General features: G+C 41.6%; 1 protein-coding gene and 1 long non-coding RNA gene across 3 annotated transcripts in view; one reads left to right on the top strand and one right to left on the bottom strand.

Annotated features, from left to right (window-relative positions):
- PTN (pleiotrophin) overlaps window positions 1–17,234 on the bottom strand; it is a 93,590-nt gene extending 76,356 nt beyond the window's left edge. For both annotated transcript variants that reach the window (XM_006910490.3, XM_015588273.2), the window contains exon 1: window positions 16,686–17,234. The gene's annotated coding sequence lies outside the window, so the exon portion shown is untranslated. The remainder of the gene's footprint in view (window positions 1–16,685) is intronic.
- LOC112478692 lies at window positions 17,093–21,134 on the top strand. The gene is made up of 2 exons (XR_003045929.1): window positions 17,093–17,220; window positions 20,903–21,134. It is a non-coding gene; the product is annotated as an uncharacterized LOC112478692 (long non-coding RNA).
- Window positions 21,135–21,295: the final 161 nt, after the last annotated feature.

The following is a 21,295-nucleotide window of genomic DNA, read 5'->3' as shown; positions in this document are numbered from 1 at the left end:
AACGTTCTCTCTCTGAGGGTCCCGCATGTGTGTCTCTCCACATATTTTTTAAAATAAATTGATTTATTTAAATTAGTTTTGAGTATACAGTACATTGGTTAGACATCTATAATGTTCATAAAACGATCCCCCCAATTGCTCCCTCCCTGCCCTGGCCCTCCACCTAGCCATCATATTAATGCTAACCGCATCCCCTCTGCCATGCTCCCCACGCCCAACTACTAAACTAGTAATTTGCTGTTTCTCCACATATTTTAATCAGTATCGGTTAAGCCATAACAAACTGGCTTTCACTGTCACCCTTGCTGAGATGCATGAGGAACTACTCTTTCCCCTGGCTGCAGAAAGATTCTTCATTTAAGCAAAGAAAAACGAGCCCTTTCAAGGAAGGAGCAGGCATCTCAGTGTGGGTGATCAGTAAGCATCTAAGATGCGGTTACTCAAATCACAGAAGGCTCTCGGAGGCCAACTGATCTCTTTTGGGAGATGTGGCTTCCCCCGTTCCATGTGCATGTGACATGCCTAGACCTGAACGTAGAATTTTCTTGAAAGCTGAAACAGTCAAAGAAACTTTAAAGTAAGAAGCAAAGTAATAATTTTTTAAAAATTCCCCAGAAAATAACACAAAAACGTGGCCTTACCTCATTCTAGCTAAAGCATGCTGCAGGGTCTCCCAGGGAGGAAGGTGCATGATGAACCAGGAATTTGAGTTTAGCTGAGAGCCTGGTCACACTGACAAGTGCTACCTGCCTGAGACTCATTGTCATCAGACTCCCCAGAATTGAGGGTGCTCGCAAAGTTCAGAGAGACCTGCGAAGTCTGAGTCCAGACCATGCTCAGTTCTGAGGATCATCCTGTCTCTCCATAATTCCTTCGGACCCAGAACCCTCACCTCTTCCCCCAAATCAGCTCTTTCTCTAGATTTCTTCTATTCGTGGCCCTAGAATTCTCCCAAACTGATCAGCTTCAACATCTCAGGTTTCACTTACCCTTCACTAACCCACCTTCCTTCCTAACATCTGACTTCAGTTAGCTTTTATTTTCCTTCAGTGTGTCCAGAAAAGATTCCTCAACAGTGCCTACTTACATCAAGGCATCAAAAATTTCATTCCTCCCTCCCTTACTCCCTCCCTCCCATCCTTCCTTCCTTTCTTCCTTCCTTCTTCCCTTCCTCGCTTGGTTCTTATGCAAAGCATTAGGCTAAGAGCTCTGTAGTTAAGTAGGGAAGACACAGTTATTGAAAGTAACTGTTACATGACAAGAAAGAAGTCAGGATTTACACCATCGACTCTACATAGAACTCCCACTTTCTCCCTCATCTTCTTCAGTCATTAAACAGGAGACACTTCCTCCTGGAAGCCTGCCCTGAATCCACTCCCAGCTGAATTAAGCATCTCTCCTAAGGTCTTTCAAAAGTGCAAATCTAGGTCATGGCATTGACATTGCACTCATTAGCTGTTTATGTGCCCGTCCCTGAACTAGACTGTGAGATCTGAAGACAGACTGTCATCACCTCTATTTTCCTACCACCTAACATAGAGCCCAGCATGTTGTGTTCAGTGCATATTTTTGAATGAATGAATGAAGGAACGAATAAATAAAAAACTATCAAAGAAAAATAGAAAGGTATGGAATAGAAAAAAAGCGTTAAGTATTCATTTTAACTAGGAGAATAAAGATAATTTTTTATGGAGGAGATGGTATTTAAGCAAGGCACTACAGCATAAACAGGATTTCTAGAATTTGAAAAGATCAAGGGCTTATATGGTACACAGAGGATTACTTGTTAAAACCTAACTGATTCTCTCCACCGCTGATCTGTTACTTTGCGAAAAATAATCTTTCTTATACTCTACCAAGTTTTTTGTTCTAATCCTTCCTTGCTGGTGGAGACCCTTCAATGATCCCTTCCTATCTAACAGGATAGAATTCAAGCTGAGTGGTTTGCTCTTCAAAGGTCTTGCTATTGTTAACCAACGGTCTCTAACCCTAATTTCCACACCCTGGCCACCTACTCTCACTCTCTGCACATACATCAGGTGCATCTGCTCCCTGAAGCCCAATATCTTGCTTTTTATAATCTCGTTGGCATTCTTCCTACCTGGGATGCTTTCCCCCTGCTTTTCTGCCATATACAGTACCGCTCTGTCTGAAAATCCTAACCCTTCACACAGCCTCCCTTTTCTACCCAGACCAGAATGCCTTCTTCCTCTATATAACTTGACCGAACCACTCACTGACACTTTAATCATATGCTACATTGTATGGTTTTCTAACTCTGCTTTGTCCCCCTTACAAGGACCCACATTAGGTGGCTGAGAACCCTGTGACTGAGATAATGGATGGTGTCTTTTTGTCACATCCACAGCATCTCAGACCAATATTCTATTGATTAAAAATTCTTGATAAATTAAGCACTCTTCAAAGGCTATATGAGGGGTCTTTATTTCAGGCAGACATCTTATTATTCAGCTACCAGCGGATAGGGGTGCTTACAATAGCTAGAAGATTTAATTTATCGAGAAGAAATAAAATCCTATTATCAGTTTATGGTATGAAAATCACTAACTTTGCCTTTGTTAGTAATAAAAACTTCCTACCTCCCTCTTTTTTTATAATTGATAGAATTATCATCAGTCATTTTTACCTCTTCCGAATGTGACTAGCCCTTTAAGATAAGTGCATCCTTTTCCCTGTTTTTACCCTAGCTCTTGTAATCATGGTGCTCCTTCATGCTTTTCAGCCTTCCAGCCTGTGCCCCTCGTCAGACCGTATCAATATCCGTCTTAAACCTTAATCATAAAAGACATCGAGAGGGCTGGAGGCTCAACACTTCACGTGAAGGAGTGACTTCATCACACACGACGGGATGTGGGGCATGGAGAACCCATTGCCTAACCTTTCCCAGCCTCTGTCCATCTCTACCCCACTGTTGGATGTCCACACTTGACAGCGAAAGCCTTCCAATGGGAAACTGTAGCAGGATTTTCTTTCTCGTCCTTTGGTCCCTCTTGTATGTTCAGCTGCACTGGAGAGAGCTGCTAATCAAAGCCAGAGACTCTCGCACACAAACAAACACGGCGTCGTGGCCTCCCCCAGGGCTGGAACACAGCAATCTAGCAAACAATTTAGTCAGGTGATAGCAGCCTGGAGAAACAGACAGAGCATCTCCCAGACACCCTCCTGCCTACATTCCCCCGTCCCTTAGCTCGGCATAAGCCCATTGAGCCACCAGGGCAGGCAAACCAGTGCTTGAGAGAATGATGGAGAATAAAACAATATACAATAACATGCAATGAAAGAGATCTAATCTAAGGATAGGACTCTTTGTCCAGGAAAGGGTATCTACCTGGCTGTGGGGAAGAAGGGAATATCTTCAGGTACTCGCTGGGCCCTTGCTGTAGAATAGGGGGATGAAGCTAGAGCATGATGTGGGGATTTGTGGTTAGAAATATTAGGACCATGATTTCAGCTCTACCTCTTCCCGGCTTATGATCTTGGACAAGTTACTTAACTATTCTGACACTCGGTTTCCTCATTTGTAAACTAAGAAGGAAACTTATCTCTATGCCATGGGTTTGGGGGAGCATTTAACCCAGTACTGAATTTAAAGTTCCCGTCACACAGGAAGCGCTCAGTAAATATCAGATCTTATTATTAAAGTGGGTGAATTGTGCTCAGAGAAAAAGGAGATGAAAGCAAAACCTTCAGCTTCCAGAAGTAGCTGGTGATAAGGGATGGCGGCTCCCCTCTGGTCCTAGAAGTTCCTGGGGATACGGCCTCAGAGATGCTGGCAGGTCCTGAACGATGACCTAATGCCATGTGTCCCCAGAGCATATCAAGGGAATCGGGGGCTGCCAAAGGCCAGCATGAAATCTGGATACGAGATGTCTTCATGCAACAGCAGAAGGCAGGCCTCTGGATGCCTGAACACGGATAACAGAAATATCCCTGATTCTGAAGGATAGAGCAGAAAAGACAAGCCAGAGATGCCAAAGAAAATGGTTGCAGGCGTTACAATGTTTGGCTTGGGCAGCCAGTTAATATTGAATCTCTCCAGGGTTGGTGGAGGGAAGGGGGCAGGTAGGGAGGAGTAGAAACTAGACAAAATGTTATCCTAATTCTATGCAACAACAAACATGAATTGAGGACCTACTGTGTGTCAGTTGCTAATTGGGTAATGGTTAAGTAAAAGAACTGGGAAAAATTATCTAGCATGATAGCAGAAACAATGAGATTCAGTGACACGATATCTGGCTGCTGAAACTCCAAATTAATATAGTGACTTCCTATAAATACAAAAGACCAACAACTGGATCAAACAGTTGAAGTATCTTCATTTGGAGACCTCTAAATGGAAGCGATGTCACTTAGATGCTGTCTTGAGGAATATAAGACCTGCAGGTTCGCTTCCGGGAACATCGGTCAATATTTCCATGTCTTATCCTTTCTAGTCTGTACCTTAAATGTCCCTCAACTGCACAAGGTGCTCTTCATCAGATATGTCCTCATTTCAGTAAAAGCGATAAGCCACAGTTCTACAATTTCTCCATTTCCAGCCACTGGGAGAATTTGTTACTTGTTCCTCAAAACCTGACTAAACTGGTCTACACTTCACTGTCACATTTGTCAGCTTTTCTAGTTCAGAGGTTCCGGGCCTCTCTGCGGGCCTAAAGGACGCTCCAATCAAACTGCAGCATTATGAGTCAAAACAGATACAAATATTCAAACATCCTCAAGGAACAAAGTGTGATTTTGCTTAAATTCTACCATGAGATAGGCAATCCCATCTCACAGTAGTGAGCAATGAAACGCAGTCCCTTTACAGGAAAATGGCCCACACACTTGGGCTGGTCTTCCTCACCAAAGAGACCTTCGAGTTGCCTTCAGACGAGTCACACCTTCCCTTTGTTCTGCCCTTGTTTTCAATTGCTTCTCCAGTTCTAATAGACGGTGGTTAATCTGTCTACACCTTGGTGTGGACTTGAAAGTCAGATAAGGAAGGGACCAATTTAAGATGGGAAGAAAACGAGGGAATAACACTAGTTCTGCAAAATGAAATTGTGCTTTTCAATAGAAATCTCTAAACGTTGTCTGATTTAAATAGGACACTTAACGTTACACATCACAGCCGATGGCTGGAAGTCACGCGAGTAACCTAACCAGGGAAGCTCGCTGGCATTTGCGTAGCTGAGCCCTGGGCCAGGAGGGGTTCTGTTAGCTCCAGCCCTTGACAAGGAGCCTCTCCATGTCCTCCTTGACCCCCTTTCCTGATCATCCCTGAGGCAGGGGAAGACAAGGATGGCAACAACAGAGAAGAGGGAGTTCCTATTTGAGGCAGGGACTCTTTTTGCTGGGACAACTGATACTGTGTTCAAGTACTCCCTCTGAGAAGAACGAGAAGGGGCCAGGGATGCTCCACAGAGCTGAACTGACTTCATGGCATTATTATACCAAGAGATGTCTAGAGTCCAGGTGATAATCCACCTCAGAGAAACCTCTTCACAAACCCCAGATCAGCCCAAAGGAACCAAAGACACTTGCCCATTGGTTTATCTGTAGAGACAGAAACCTCAAGGCCACCTAATAGAATTTTCTGTGAGGTCTGAGGTTCTTTCTCCCAAGCACATGGCTTCTGTCCATCAGATTTTTGTGTGTTTTTCCTAAGGTCTCAGTTCAAGTCCACTTCTATTTCTTTTTGCCTTAGTTCTGCTGCCTTTGAAGCTGACCGCTCTCATCTTAACCTCTTGCAAGAAAGCGTCGCTGGATGAGACATTAGAAACCCACAGAGTGAGCCTGCTTTTAGAAAATGTGGATCTAGTTAGAGAGGGGTAGAAATCCACCTCTACCCACTTATTCCTGCTAAATCACTTTTAAGCTATTTCTCCAAACCGAATTCCTCTAGGACAGCCTTGACATGCATCTTCAAACCCCCAGACAGCACATATCACAGGGCAAACTCTGTGACCCCTAACCATCAAACTAAAACACCTATTTAAAAAGGCTCAATCCCATTTAGGCTCAAGTCGGTGGGAATTTCAGTACCAGCCTCGATGATAACAGCATTTAACTTTCACCCTCTTCTACAAACAGGAATGTGATCGTCATCCCAGATTTGATCACACTCACTTTAAACTAGAGCCAATTTGTACACTAGTCATTCCAAATAATAACAGAGCAAACAAATAACTCCCCTTAGGGTTCCAAGCCCTGGAGCGACATGAATCAACGCTGCTCCCACAGTTCCTCAACTGTAGAGCATTGGGCCCACCCCTCTTAGCCCAGAGCTGCTTTGAGGGTCCCCAGGCTCCAGGGACCTGCTGAAGGGGTTAGATTGGACCTGGGTGGGATCAGGCAGCTGCAGTTCCCTGGGAAGACTTTTACCCTCCCCCCGCTCCATATGTATCTGGAAGGGTCCTCTGGAAGGGTCCTCTGGAAGGGTCCTCGAGGCTAAGAGTAGAAGATAATGTTTATTCAGCTTGACCTTTAACTGGCACACGCTGAGTTCCACAGGATTATCTGTTCCCATCTAAACAGAACATCCTTTGCTAGGACAAAAGATTTTTTTGTTTGTTTGTTTGCTTCATAGGATTATGTTTATTCATTTGCATTTCTCTATTTCCAACTTTTTGTGAATCCATAATATGAATATTCTAAGATTTGTTTATGATTCAAATTTACCCATGTCAAGCTAAATAAATTAACTTTCCATCTTAAGAGGGCCATCTGGTAGAAATGAATGCCCACGTTAAAAGTGCATACAGCTATTAAAAATATAGTGTGCATCAATTATAATGTTGACTTAAAAAGCAGGAAACGATTACTCAAACAACTAATTTTAAACTATAATATCGAAACAACTATAATAGAATATCAGAGTGTTAATAGAGGTATCTATTTGGAGCAGGATTATAAGTGAGTTTTTTCCTTCTTTATAATTTTTAAAAATTTGAATATCTTGTGCAATGAACACACATTTTTCTAGAATGTGAAAAAATAATGCGTTTCTTCAGGTATATATCTGTGTTTTCCTAATAACCAACATCATGAAAAAACCATTTCCATTATTTTTCACATGATTAAAATTAACCTCTCGCAAGTCTGACACTCATCGAGGTGTATTTCACTTTTCTGAATATCGCCAGAGACATCGAATTTAATAGTTAAATTATATATCATAACCAAGAAGAGAGAATAGGGAAAAGGCTTTATTTTATTGTTTCAAAATTTAAGTACTTACGCCTGTTGAAATAATCTAATAAACTACTTGCTTTCTTTCCTATAGCAGCTTCAGGCTTCCTCATTTGAATCCTTTGGACTATATCTAAAAAAATATATTGCACACAGAAGGCAACATTTTTTTATAGAAAATATTTTTTGAAGAATTAAATGGATCCTTGCATAAGAGTCTCCAAAGCTTCAGGGTATTTTTTTCTTAAGCCCAAGATCCAACTTCTGGCTTAAAAGAGACACCCCATCTGGCCAGCTGGCAGACACCCAGTGGAACCCCTCTGATGTTCTAATGCTCAGAAATAAAGACCACAATACATTAAAACCTCCCAGATGAATCTTTGCTGTTGGGAGCAATAATCGCCTGGCTAGGTTTAGAAAAGGCAATATTATTAGCAAAGAAGGAAGGCCATTGTGAAAACATTGTTTTAAAGGTTTGTATGGTTTCCATTTGTTTTAGCCTGAGTGAAGATTTTCTCTGTGACCTAAGATTGTTACCAAAATTGCCACCAATGAAGAATCGTTCCCTATTGATTAAATCTGGACTCTGAGGCAGAAAGCTATGGCTCCTTCTGGGGCAGCCCAATGTCCCCCAGGAAGTCACACAGGTGAAAGATACCTACTCTACTTCTATTATAGTTTGGAAGGGAACAATCAAAGGGAGTAATAGATGTTCAAAACCTATAGAAGAGGATACTCTAGCACGAATCAAACATACTACATGATATCCATTTCATATAAGAATGAAGTTTCCAAAACATTTCTCACTAGCTTTTAAGGGAAACTAAGAAGGCACCATTTGGGTCACTTACACCCACTCCAGGGAAGGACTCTAGTGGAAGTGTTGGTAAAGAGACCGGCGTCCACACCTGGCAAGGGGCCAATTAGCGGACATTTGCTCCTGTCCAAAGCATCCACTGAGACATCTGGTCAATGCCGAAAGATCCATGATATTTGGTCCTTGACATGTGCCATTACGAGTTAGGTTACTGACACAAAAAGGGTTATTACTGGTAATACAGCCACAACACAATTACTGGACCAACAAAACATGATAATATTTTATATGTCTTAATCTTGTAAACCAAAAGTATAAATAAATGTTATGGGTTGTTTGGACCCAGGAACGTTTTTCTAAGCATGGATGTTTTTGACAGGACCAAATTCCAAGGACCTTTTGGCCTCAGGAGAGTTTCGACTGGACCCAATGTCCTGTGAGGAAGGGGCCTTTTATTCTTAAGGGGCTTCGATCATGTTCATAGCAATTCAGATGGTGACTGCAAATTCCTTTCATAAATAATCGAACATTGTAAATATTATTTGGACATGACGATACAGGCATGAGCAGCTTTTGCACAGAGCGAGAAGTATTATATTGTCCATGACCCTCATGCTTTTATTAAGCTATAGATTTCATGACTGGAGAGTTCTGATCTCTCTCTCATTTTCTCTTTTGTCAAACTAAACACTAGTGGCTGGCTACTGGCTGCTCAAAGTTAAGGTCCTTAAGCCAGCAGTACTGCTGTCTCCGGGAGCTTATTAGAAATGCAGATTCTGAAAGTCCACAGGAGACCTATTGAATCAGAAGATTTCCAGGTGACGGATATGCACATCGAAGGGTGAGACGCACAGCTATAGTATAAATAAAGTATTGCTAATCAATTGCAAAGAAGACCTAAATTTAGTGAAAATAACCAATTGAAAAATTTGATACCTATCCTTTACAACTCTTAGGAAGAATGATAACATAATATTTAGGGAAAGGATCCTTTTAGAATTGTCTACTCACTTTACTTTTTTCACTATGACTCAGATTTCCTTTTCTTCACACCTGTCACACATCTTCCCCCCTCCTTAAACTTACCTTCCGGCATCTTAAGCAATTTCTAGGTGTCCTGAGAAAATGACAATGACAAGTAGCAAAATTGGGGAGAAAGAAAGAATTGGCCCCACTGACTTTATTAATAATAGCCACATTTAGTATAGAAGTTTACAATTTATAAACATTGCGTTGTCACAATTTACCTTTACCACCTACCTGCGACGTAGGCAAAGCAGGTAATATCATCGTTAGCATCATCGCCATCTAACAGCTGAAAATCCTGAGGTTCTAGGAGATTCAGTGACATACTCAGCATGCCACACCAAACAACAGTCAGCATATGAGGAAATGACACACGTTTTTGCATCCAAACCTTCCTTGACCCTTGGTGGCGGCATGGGCCAGGGAGGATGTGGTTACGGGCATCACCAATGCCAGCATTACAGTGCCTGCAGACAGATTGGGAGTGTCCTGTGTGCTCAATGTTCTAGACACCGGGGGAAAGACCAAGGTCGACAGTCTGACTTTGGGGACCTTACATGTCAACGCCCTCAGGCCTTGAGCACGATCGCATGTACTGTGTGTTTCTTGTCAGAAGAAAGGAGTTTTGCATCTGCATTTAGAGAAAATGATCTGAGCGTGTAGAAAAGAAACATTTCCAGAAGCAGAGTCTTACCTCACTTCCTGTTGGTAAGTTTGTTAGAGAACCCGGCAGGGCATGAGAAACAAAACCATTTGGGGGAGGGCGTGCGAGGGTGGACTTTTCATTCGGTGCCGCATCCCCATCAGCATTTTCATCATCCTCATCAAACACTCCCTAGCAATCAGACTCTGGGGTCGACACTTCACATTCATTTTCTAGATTCATACTCATGTCAATCTTATTAGATAAGTACTAGTGCCCTCCCTTGAGATCTAAGAAAATCGAAGCAAGACCACAATAGCTGCTGATGGTCACGTAGCTAGTAAAAGTGTAGCTGTGGTTTATATCTTGATTTCTTTGACCTTGAACCTCGAATATTGAAACGTGAGGGCTAATGTTTCTAATGCATCGGCTGCATTCTGATGACACGTGTCCAGGTTCCTTGATGTCACCTCTCAAACCAGAATCTCTGGGGCTGGGCTCTCGGCATCTGGATGCTAAGACAGGACTCTACCTATTCTGATAAATGCTGAAGACAGGAACCATGCCCTTGGGTTATTTGGGCTTTTACTATCCGTACACTGAAGTTTAGGTTTGATGGGAGAGGCAACTAGAACATAAGATTAATTAGCCAAAGAGAGAGAGAGAGAGAGAGAGAGAGAGAGAGAGAGAGAGAGAGAGATGGTGTTATATTGTAAAAGAGGAAAAAACAACAAATTAGGAATTTTCAGGCCTTTGTTTTAATATTTGTATGGCATTTAATGGGGTAACACTAACTTCTCTAAGGTTATGTGTCCATATTAATTTTTTTTAATCTTGCTTTGACTACCTAAGTAGAATGGTTGTGAAAATATGAGAAAATAAACGTGAAAAGTTTTAAAAAGCAAATGTTTTATAGACACAATGGAGTTATAGTGAAAATAGTGCTTCACGTGGTCAGTCTTGTAAGCTTTGAATCATCTGGTTCGTTAAAGAGCTAGGTCGACTTCTCTCTGTATCCGGACAACGTTTGGTGCCGTAAAGTCCAATGGGCAGGCCTATATTATCTCTGGAATGAAGGAGGTGAAAATTAAAAAAAGAGATGGAGCAGCTTGTTCTAGAGAATGGGGGCGCCCAGGTTTAAACAGGAAACAACACCAGGTGACGTTTAAGGGGCTCCGGTAGAGAGGACAGACAAGGTCATTGGAACATGAAGGGTAGAAAGAATGGTATTCGGAGTCAATTACTGACTTTTTCGCTCCTATGCCAGACATTTACTGGGCCTTTCAAGGGTCTTTTGCTAGATATCATAGGGTACCTGCCTTCAAGGGCTGCATGGTGACGGTGAGTGATTACAAGAGGTTAGACATGTGCTTGACCAGTGTCATCAATGCTGGGAAAGCAGAGGAAGGGGAGAAGGAGAGGCCGAGAAGCAGAGGGGGAATTAGAGCCCCACCTAGAGAGAGGACTGTCCGGGGAGCAAACCCTCCCTGGGTGCCTTCCATCTCCAGCTCGTTCCCGCTTTCATCCAAATTCCACAGCTGACGTTGGAGGACTTGCCTTCTTCCCCTCCACGTCTATATATTCACTGAAGAACAGTCATCTCGTGTCTGTATCTCATGTATAAATTTTCCTGAAAAGAACATCTTGGGTGAGGTGTTGTGCCTTTAACATTATATTTATTCGAAATAACTCAGACTGAATTCTTAAATGTCACTTTCGACAATTGTTTTTCTGCTCTCGTGTGGCTAATGTGAAATGAAAACAGGAAGGAATTGAGAGTTCGGTTTCTCAGAATAAATGACAGTAAAGCAACAAAGAGACAGTGATGCTTTTAAAATGAATATCACCTTCTCCGTTTAGGCTTTTGTGAGTTATTCTGCTTTTTCTCATAAAAAATGTGTTTATATATTTGTTGCTGAACTGCTTAGGGCAAAAATCTTGTGTGTATATATCTTACTCTAACTTGTGTTGTTTGTGTAATTTGTGTTTTAATCTTAATTATTCACTGAGTTGACCATAATTTGCTTGAAGGCATAGTGATTTATTTTTGTCACGCCACCTAACATATAATAGGACAGTCGATACTGTAGGAGTCTGTTAGGGATAAGAATAAAATAACACGAAGTCCTTTACTTCAATCTCTTTCGCAAAACAGGATTGTGCCCGAATCATTTCTTTTAGTAGTCATTCAAAAAACAATTAAAAACAACTAAAACTCAATAGAGAATGAAGAGATTTGAGAGTTTTCTCAAGGAAAATTGGAATAGAAATTCAAAGAAGATTCGTGATGAATACTGAAGCATTTGGAGAAAGAGGGAGTGAAAGAGGGAGGTGGAGAGGGTGGGGAGGAAGAGAGAGAGATGGAAATATTTGGAAATACATATCTACATTTGAAAGTTGCGGGGTGCGGGGGCAAAAAAAAAAAAAAAAAAGATGAACGGAGTGGCCAAAGAAGTTGGAAAGAAATTAAGATAATAATATGTCAAGGAGGTTACAGTAAAAGGTAATTCTAAGAAGGTGGTATTAGCAGAAAATATTGCTGCATGTTAAGGAAAATGAAGAAATGCAAAAAACCATTGGTTTGACAACATGAATGTGACTTCTAAGGTGTTTCTTTCAGAGATGGGTGGGGATATAATGGATTTTCATTGTTTGAGATGTCTTTTAAATGTATTTCTAATAAAGAATTTCACAAGTTAGTACCATTTACCAAACACAGTGTTTGGAATTGTAAAACTGTGAGCCCTAGAGAGAGAGTGAGAGAGAGAGAGAGTGAGAGAGGGGGGGGGGGAGAGAGAGCGTGTGCGAGAGAGAGAGAGAGAGAGCGCGAGAGAGAGAGCGAGAGAGAGGAGGGAGGGAGAGAGAAAATTAGGACTTAAGCACTTGTTAAATATACTACATTGGCCAGCACAATATGAGGCTTCTGCACATACACAATAAATATTGCTTATTATCGTTAAATTGACTTGCCATAGCAGCGAGAAACATTAATTGTTGAGGTAGGACCTGGGAGAGTGTGAAGGAGGTGAGTAATCCTGGCTCCACTCCTTCACTGAAACTGAGAAGCTGAGAGCAAACATGAAGAGAAGTTGAAAGAATTCTATAGTGGATATTCATATTCATTTGTACAGTACCTAACTGTACAATGAATCCACTTTTATCACATATCTATACATTTATCTAGTCATTAATTTTCTTTATTTTCCAAAGTGCTGTTTAAATTACACTTTTTATTTTCAGATAATTATAGATTCACACACAGTTGTAAGAAATCACACAGAGAAATCCTGTGTACCTTGTATTCAGTTTTTCCCAGTAATAACATCTTGCAAAATTATCATATATTATCACTATCAGATTATTGACATGAATACAGTCCAGATATAGAACATTTCCATCACCACATAGCCACACCACATAGCCACACCTACTATTCTTCTTTCCCCACCTCCTCCCTAACCCCTTGTAACCGCTAAGCTATTCTCCATTTCTATAACTTTGTATTTCAAAAATGTCAAAAAATGTCATATAAATAGAATCATGCAGTTGTAGCCTTTAAGGATTTTTTTTTTTTTTTTTTTACTAAGTATATGAAGTTTAACAATCTAAGGATTCTGCTTTTGGGAAACTCATTACGATGACTTTTTTTTATTTGAGGTGTCACTTTATCTAGACCTCCTGTGAAGAAATGGCTCCAAAATAAAGCCCAGTAGAAGACATGAAGTTTTAGTTCTCAAAATATCTCAAGCATGAACTATTCGCTGTACTCCTTACCTACCCTTACGAAATAGGGACTTGTGATGAATGTGATCTGCATAATCAAATCCACAATATCACCATAATTACAATGCCCCCGATAATGTCACACTATAGCTACCCCTTTTAAATCACGGAAATTTTAACTTCTTATTTACCAGATACTGGAATAGGAAGGAACAAAGGCTTGTTATACTTGACAATCTAGAAAGATTGTATGACACCTGGAAAACTATGCCACATAGAAGCCTGGCATGAAAAGCATGGAAAAATGGCCCAGTGGATGGAGACTTGAATTGGCCATAAACATTCAAAAATGGAGAACATCTTTCCAAAGTGAGGCCATGGCCCAAATTCCACTCAAGCCAATTGATTCTGTATGGAAAAAAAGCAGGCCCAGCTCATAAAGAAAAGGTCCGTATCTAAATATTATTTTACCCCGGGCAGTAACATGCCCTTGTGCCAAAGGGAGACAAAAGATCTTTTGATGATTCATTAGAACAGCAGCCAGAGCAGACGACATTCCTCACGCTTAGAAAGAAGCCCCACTCGGCATCGGAGCTATGGAGCGAGGGCCCTTGGAGAGCCCGGAATCAGCCTGATGCTCCAGCGTGAGACACACCTCAAACTGGACAGAGGTGAGCTCAGGTGTAAGACACATTTGCTTAGCAATCACCTTGGGTGGTCTCTGTTTGGACATCACTTTCAGGAGAGAAGTCAAAGACAACTCTCTTTATCGCTATGCCATCATCCTAAAAAGCACAAAGGTTGGGAGCATGGGATTTATATTCTGAACTCTGACTCTTGGCCCTCAATCCACTGTTAACTTTTTTTACACCATTATGAACAAGCCAACTAAACTCAGTCTCCCGAGAAAATTTTGAATAGTAACAAAAACACCACATGGCAAATAGGAATTTGATCGGGATGCATGTGAGAATGTCATTTAAATGAGAGAGCGAGAGTATCTTCAAAGGGAAAAAACAATTTTTGACTTAAAATATTTAATTTCTAAGATTGGTTTTTATTGATAAAAGCTATTAAACTATTTGGGGACCTTTTTCTCTCAGGTTATTTCCAGTAATCGGGTTTTGTGAAATGCAAACCAGGCCATTGGCTCTACTGGAGAAAAAAAAAAGCTCATTAAAAAAATGTGGCTTGGTGCTACATATTGCTATATGTAAAGACCAGATAAGGTACATTTTCAATAAAATAGTAAATTTATTACTCTAAATATCATGGAAAGAGGACTAGGAAATCATTGAATTATATATTATCATATAATACATGTAATAGGTTATAGTATATATACCATTAAATATGTATTATTCTCATTTCTGTATAATACCTCATTTAAAAGTCAGAAGATAAGTTATATGTTAACAGTTTCACTGCTGGAGCTTTGAAAGTACCATGCAATTGTGTCCACAAGTGAGCTGGAATACAGCTGTGTGTGGCTCCAGGTGAGCGCTCTTTGTAGAGGACTTTTACTAAAACACGGAGAAAAATGTCCTAAAAATAATGGCTCAGGAACAGCAGGAGAGGAAAGCTCACCTTCTAAAGATTTAAAGTACAATTGGAGAACTCAAAGCACAAAAGTTTCTTAGAGCACAGCATAATGGCATTAGTTTATTTTTAAATAAAAGAGTAAAAAATCTCATCCTCCAGTTTAAATGAGTACACATTTTGCCACTCTGTAATAATTCATGTCTCATGAATAAAGAGGGAAAAAGATAATCAAATTTCATTTAAATTGAACTGGACTATAAATTTTTTAAATAATTTGGTCTTTAAAGTGCATAATTTACTTTAAAAGGAGCGTAATGAAGATGGAAAATACAAGCTTGATTTTCTATGCTAGGAGACACTCACATTACCTTGTAATAGTTCTACATATCAATTCATCCCCAAATAATCAATATTCAAGGGCTCTACTGTTTCACCAATTCCATACTGCCTGGGATCAGAAAATTGCTTCATGATGTTATTTGTTCAAAAGCTCTTTCTGGGAACTCCTGAATCTCCTCCCAGGCCCTTCCCTCCAACACACACACACACCCACACACACACGCACCACACACACCACACACACACCATACACACACCACACACACACACACACACACACCACACACTCTGTCCCAAGTTTAAGCAAAAAGCCCACCAACATGAAAGATGCTAAAAAACTGAAACTCGATGTCCCTCACATTGTTCCTTCTCCCCTCTCATGGCTGCCCCTCCCCCCACGTGCCACTCCTATTTTTTCAATGTATCCCCGGATTTACAAAGCGGTTGTTAAAAGAGATGGAGGTGAGTTAATGATAGTGTACAGAAACTCGGTGTATGTTCTTGAGTTCGTGTGTGTGTGCATGTGTGTGTGTGTGTTTGCGTGTGTGTGTGTGTGTGTGTGTGAGAGAGGCAGAGAGGAAGTTTTACGTTCTGTGTGTTAACTATAGGAGTTGAAGACATTCCTCGCGTTAAAAAATATTTTGTTAACTTATTAGAAACATCGATTAGAAAAGAGATCTGGCAAATCTGTAACAAAAATACCCGAGCTTTATGTGCGTGAAATACAAAGCTCACATGCTTGCCTACAGGGCAGGTATTCAAACCAGCATTCAAATGAGAGATGGGGTTAAAGATGTGTCTTTTAAACTTTGGCCTTAAGCGTTTCTAGAACCATCCCTGGGCCCGCAGGCAGGACAGAGCGTGTTAGATGCTCCGTGAAAGATGCTCAGTGTCAGCTGGCGCTCGGAGGACCCAGCACCCACGTCGCGACTAGAAATGCCAGCTAAGAGTTATGATCCAGCAAGCCCTGGGGTGACCAGAGAAGCAGAGAAAGACGGGGACAGGCGGCCTGCTGGCTCAGGTGCCTCAGTTTCTCTCTCTTCCCTCCCCAGCCACAGACACACCTACTCAGGCAGGTTTTACGAAAAGCGAAGCTCCTGCAATGGCCCCCAGCTGGTAGCAGGAACACTGCCCAAATGCATGCACGACATCACAAATGCATGCCTTCCACTCATCTCAGGGCGCCCCGACTCTCCTGACTACCCCTCTCCCCAAATCTGCCTCAGTTTGTTTGCCTCAGGAGCAAATCGGTTTTGCAAAGCAGCCCCTACGAGGAAAGCCTCCTAGGCAGCCTCTCTCCCCGACTCCAGCCACCATCATCTGCTGACGCCCGGAAAAGTGGCAGGAGGCGAAGGAAACTCGCTTGCACACACCTTGGAGAACCGCGCGCCCCTTTCCACTTACTTGGAGTTGCAAACGTGCAGTCTGCGCGCCGGCTGCCTTTGTTGAAAGGGGCGAGGTTTGCAGCTCGGCGTCCAGGTGCCGGATCGCGGCTGCAGGCGGCGCGGCGGCGGCTCCCTCCCCTCCCGGCCGGTGACTCACTGGTCTCTTTCTTCCCCTGGCTCCACTTCGGGGTTTTTTCTCTGCTCTGCGGCTCCCTTGGCGGGATTTTCGGACTGGAAGGCGGGGAACCTGATCCTGCCTTGGACTTAATTCCGCCCCGACAGGGAGGGAACGGAAGGGAAGTGGAGAGAATGGGAGGGCCGTGCGGAGCCGGCGGGGCGAGGACGCAGGCCGGCCGAGGGAGGGAGCGCGCCTTTCCCTCGCGCGCTGATTGGGAAGCTTAGTCAAAGCAGAATTCTCCAGGGGCAGGCTCTCCCCGCAGGAGCAGGCACACCGATGGGAACCGAGAGGCCAGGGATGGAACATGGCTTTGTTTGGAGCGGAGAGACCCACACGATCTTTCTTTTCGCAACTTTCTGCATGACCCGTTCCATAGGTGGGTGCATACCCTGGTTTATCAAGTGGGACATCTTTAATGGACGGTGGATGGCATTCTGGGTTACAAGTTGGCCCCGGACAATTTTTTGAAAGTGATATTCAGAGTGTAAAAGCACGATCTGCAAAATTAGCCTCTCCACCCTCCCCCCCACCCCCCATGGCCCTCCCTGCACACAGCTACGGTGAACTTCAGCTGTCAGTCCTGTCCCACCTGCACATCACAGGATGTGCGAAGGACTTTTTTTGCGCCTGTCACAAAGAGTGACAGATGTCTGAAAGTTCCCAATTAAATGCCATTTTCCTTTAGGGGGCTCTTTCCTTTTTTGGCTTCCTTCGTGCCTTTAGTGGCCTATTTGGTGACATGCCTTTGACACTCAAGAATTTAGGGGATTAATCAGTTGTAGTTCAAACTCGGAAGTTTGTAAAACTCTCAGGCTGGGCTTCGTGACTTTCTGGAATTTCTATTTTGTTCAAATGAGGAAAGATATTAAGTTAATATAGCTAAGATTGTTTGAGTAACACACAAATGAATATTTATGACACAGATGAGGTCAAAGTACTGTGTAAAATGATTAAGTATAAAACAAATTTACCCAAACGTTGTCAAAAGGTAACATTTGGAGATTCTCTGCCACTTATCAGTTCTTTTTCCTGATCCTCATCTTACTCTTTTTACTTCCTTTCAGCTTATCGTTTGATGGTGTCCACCCCCAAAGTGACTGCAAAGTATACTTCCTTTCCACATAGATCTGAGGTCACATCCCTTCGATTCAATTTTATATTTTTTTTATTAAGTGCCTTATATAATTCTTAAACTTTACATTTACTTAGAACGATACCTAAATCCTCAAATTGGAAGCTTTGTTTATGGCATAAGTAGTTCTTAGCGACTCCGGGCCCTTATATTAACTACTACATGGACAAATGTCTCATGGAGGTGCCTGTTGGAGACAAAGAAGTATCTCTATAAGTAGGGCTTTTAATCAATCAATCAATTAACCAATCATTTTTTTAAAGAGGCATCAGGATTCCACTTACACACCTCCAATCTATCCCCATAACCAAACTCTCCATACACATGCCACCTGCCACCCTCAAATGAAACAAATGAATAAAGAACTGTCTTCCTTCTACACACAGACTCCAGGCTGCCTATTTCCCTTTTGTGGTTTTATTTACCCAATAAAGCAAAGTATTGTTTTCATCTGATTTTACCTGTATAAATTATGAAGGAATGCATGCTATAATAATTATTATTATTTTCCCCAGGCCCTTTACTGTAAGAAACTTCACAACATCCACCATCAGTCCGTAGTGATAGGGTTCCTGGGCCGTTAAACAAGGGGTTATCTATTTTCTATTTCTTCCTAAACTTTATCTTAACATCTACAGATGTAACATGTTGCTACCGGTTTTTACAGTGCTTATCTATACGGTTGATAAAGTAAGCATGAGATGCACATGATTTCTAATCCATCACATGTGTTCTATGAAAAATATAACCCTTTATTCGAATAGGAATATATGAAAATTATTTACATCAGTGCTTCTCAACCAGGAGCAATTTTTCCATCCAGAGAACATTTGACAATGACTGGAGATGTTTTTTTGGCTGTCAGATCTTGGGGAGGGGGTTACTAGCACAGGACAGCCCATCAAAACAGCCCATTCCCCCAACAAAACAGCCCATCTCCCAACAAAAAAAATTATTTGGCCTGAAATGTTAACAGAGCTGAGACTGAGAAACCCTTACTAACATTATTAATCATTGCATTTTAAAAATATAAAGGAAAGTTAAAGAGAGGCTTTTTAAGAAATAAAAATCTGCGAGGTTGAGATTCATCAAAATTTAATTCAACCCAGCATGTACACCAAAGTTTAAGTAGAAGATCATTTCTAATGCACACTGAGAAGTTCAACCTCAAATCCAAACTTTATCTTACCGCACAGTCATGGGTCTGCTGGTTTATGATTTCAAGGCATGTCATTCATTTAGCCAACATTCTTTGAGCGGTTAAGTTTTTTGAGTAAATAGAGCCATGAACCAAACCAGATGAAAATCCTTACTCTCATATAGCTCACAATTGTGGTTGCATAAGTAAACAAGAAAATGAAATTAATTAACTCATTCGTTAAAATTTTAAAAGATGTGAAAAGTATCATGGGAAAAATAAGGCAATGAAGGAAGATAAAGTGCCGGTTTGGAGCAGAAAAGACTTCCTGGGGAGAAAGGTGAATGAAGACTTAAAGTGTTGAAGTTGCTGGATTAGTATGTAAATATGTGAGAGAAGAACCTCCAGTTGAAGGGGTCAGCAGGTCAGCAAATGCGAAGACTCTGTGGTGGGATTGTGCCCATGTGTTAGACCAGCAAGGGGGCCACGATGGCAGGAGCTTGGTGGGTGGAGATGGGCCTCAAGGCCTGGGATGTAACTCGCCCGATCTTGCATGGCCTTTCTTCACTATAAGGAATTCCACTTTTATTCTGAATGAGGTGGGAAGCCATTGAGAGTGACAGAACCTGATTCTGCTTTAATAGAGTCTCTCTGCTGTGTTGACTAGACCACAGAAGAGCAAAAGTGGAAGCAGAGATTTTAGTTAGGAGGCCGCAGTAATCCCCTGTCTCAACTTCCTCCCCTTGTCCCTGTTTCTTGTGGAAAACAACTAACTCCAAATTTGCCCTTTCATACTTTCTCTGACCTCCAAAGCTCCTGTCAGCAGTTTCTCAGCTTATGCTAAGCTTCCCCTTCTCTGCCAGGCCCCAGCCACTCCAGGTATAATTAACGAGCCCCCTGCATGAGGGTTACCAGGCTAAAATATAACTAATGCAAGATGATTTGAAATCACAGAAATTATAACATGGCCTAAGGGTGTTTTGAAAATGAGGTTGCTAATTTTGCAGTGACAAATCCAAGGAGAAGCGAGATCAGCATGAAATTTAAAAATGTGAAGGCATCAGACGAAAACTTTGTCAGCATGTCTCTCGGGTTGCCTACTTGGCAGGGTGTTTAGATTCTTGATGACCACTCCGAGATCCTCAATATCCTAGGAATGCAAAAAGATGATTCATCCAGCCCACACAGTTCGATGGAAGTCCCGTTAATACATTGCTCTTCCTTTCTCTGAAATAGTTCAAAGGTAATTAAAAAAATAATTACTTGTATCTTTTCTTTTTTTTTGATTGCTGTGATGGATTATAAAACTTCTCTCTTTGGTAACGTTTGTCACAATTATCTTATTTCTCTTATTACAAAAACACAGAAAATGCCACTAAAAACAGCTTAAATAATTGAGGAATTTATCTCACAATTAAACAGGTTGGTAGAGTCGATGTTTTCGAGTCTTCGAGGACCCAGGTCTTTCCATCTTTTGACTCTTCATCTCAGCGTGTGAAGCAATGCTCTTCGATATGGTTTCAAAGAGCTTCAGGCATATTTGGCTTAAAGGAAACAAGGCCCAAATCCCACTGGAGAATAAGGTCACCTTTCCTGGTCACCTTTCTTAGTCACATAGCCACACAGACGGCACCAGCAAAGGAAAGAGGTAGAAAGAATTTGGGAAGCAACAGACATTGCATGTTACAATTTCTCCCTGAGATTTTATAAATTGGCACGTTATCAGTCATTCTCCTAAGAATCTAAGTAGCTTGACCTAAACCCCTCGATCTTGTCTTTTTTGTCCAGAACTGCTAGAATCAAGGTTGGCAAAGCTGAGAGGCAAGCCTTGACGATAGCCTCACCCAGACTCATCCAGGAAACCAGACCCGAAGTACCTAAAAGAGTTTGATCATCAGAGCAAGACAAGAAAATGAAATCCACAGACCCAACACCCCTCATGAGCATAGGCGCAGAAGTCCTTAACATATATCATCAAACCAACGCCAGCGATGTATAAAAAATATAATATTGAAAATTACTTTGGCTGTTTATTCCTCTATTGCAAGTTTATTGTACACATAAAAACAAAGGATGTCATTCACCATATTAACAGATTAATTAGAGGCACAAAAGGAACACATTAAATATATAGGAAAATATTTGAAAAATTCAACACCCACTCATGATAACAAGTCTCAG

Source organism: Pteropus alecto, unplaced genomic scaffold (assembly GCF_000325575.1).
Source record: "Pteropus alecto unplaced genomic scaffold, ASM32557v1 scaffold22, whole genome shotgun sequence".
NCBI lineage: Eukaryota > Metazoa > Chordata > Mammalia > Chiroptera > Pteropodidae > Pteropus > Pteropus alecto.
The sequence above is the reverse complement of the archived record's forward strand: the minus strand, read 5'-3'. Positions and strand labels throughout refer to the sequence as shown.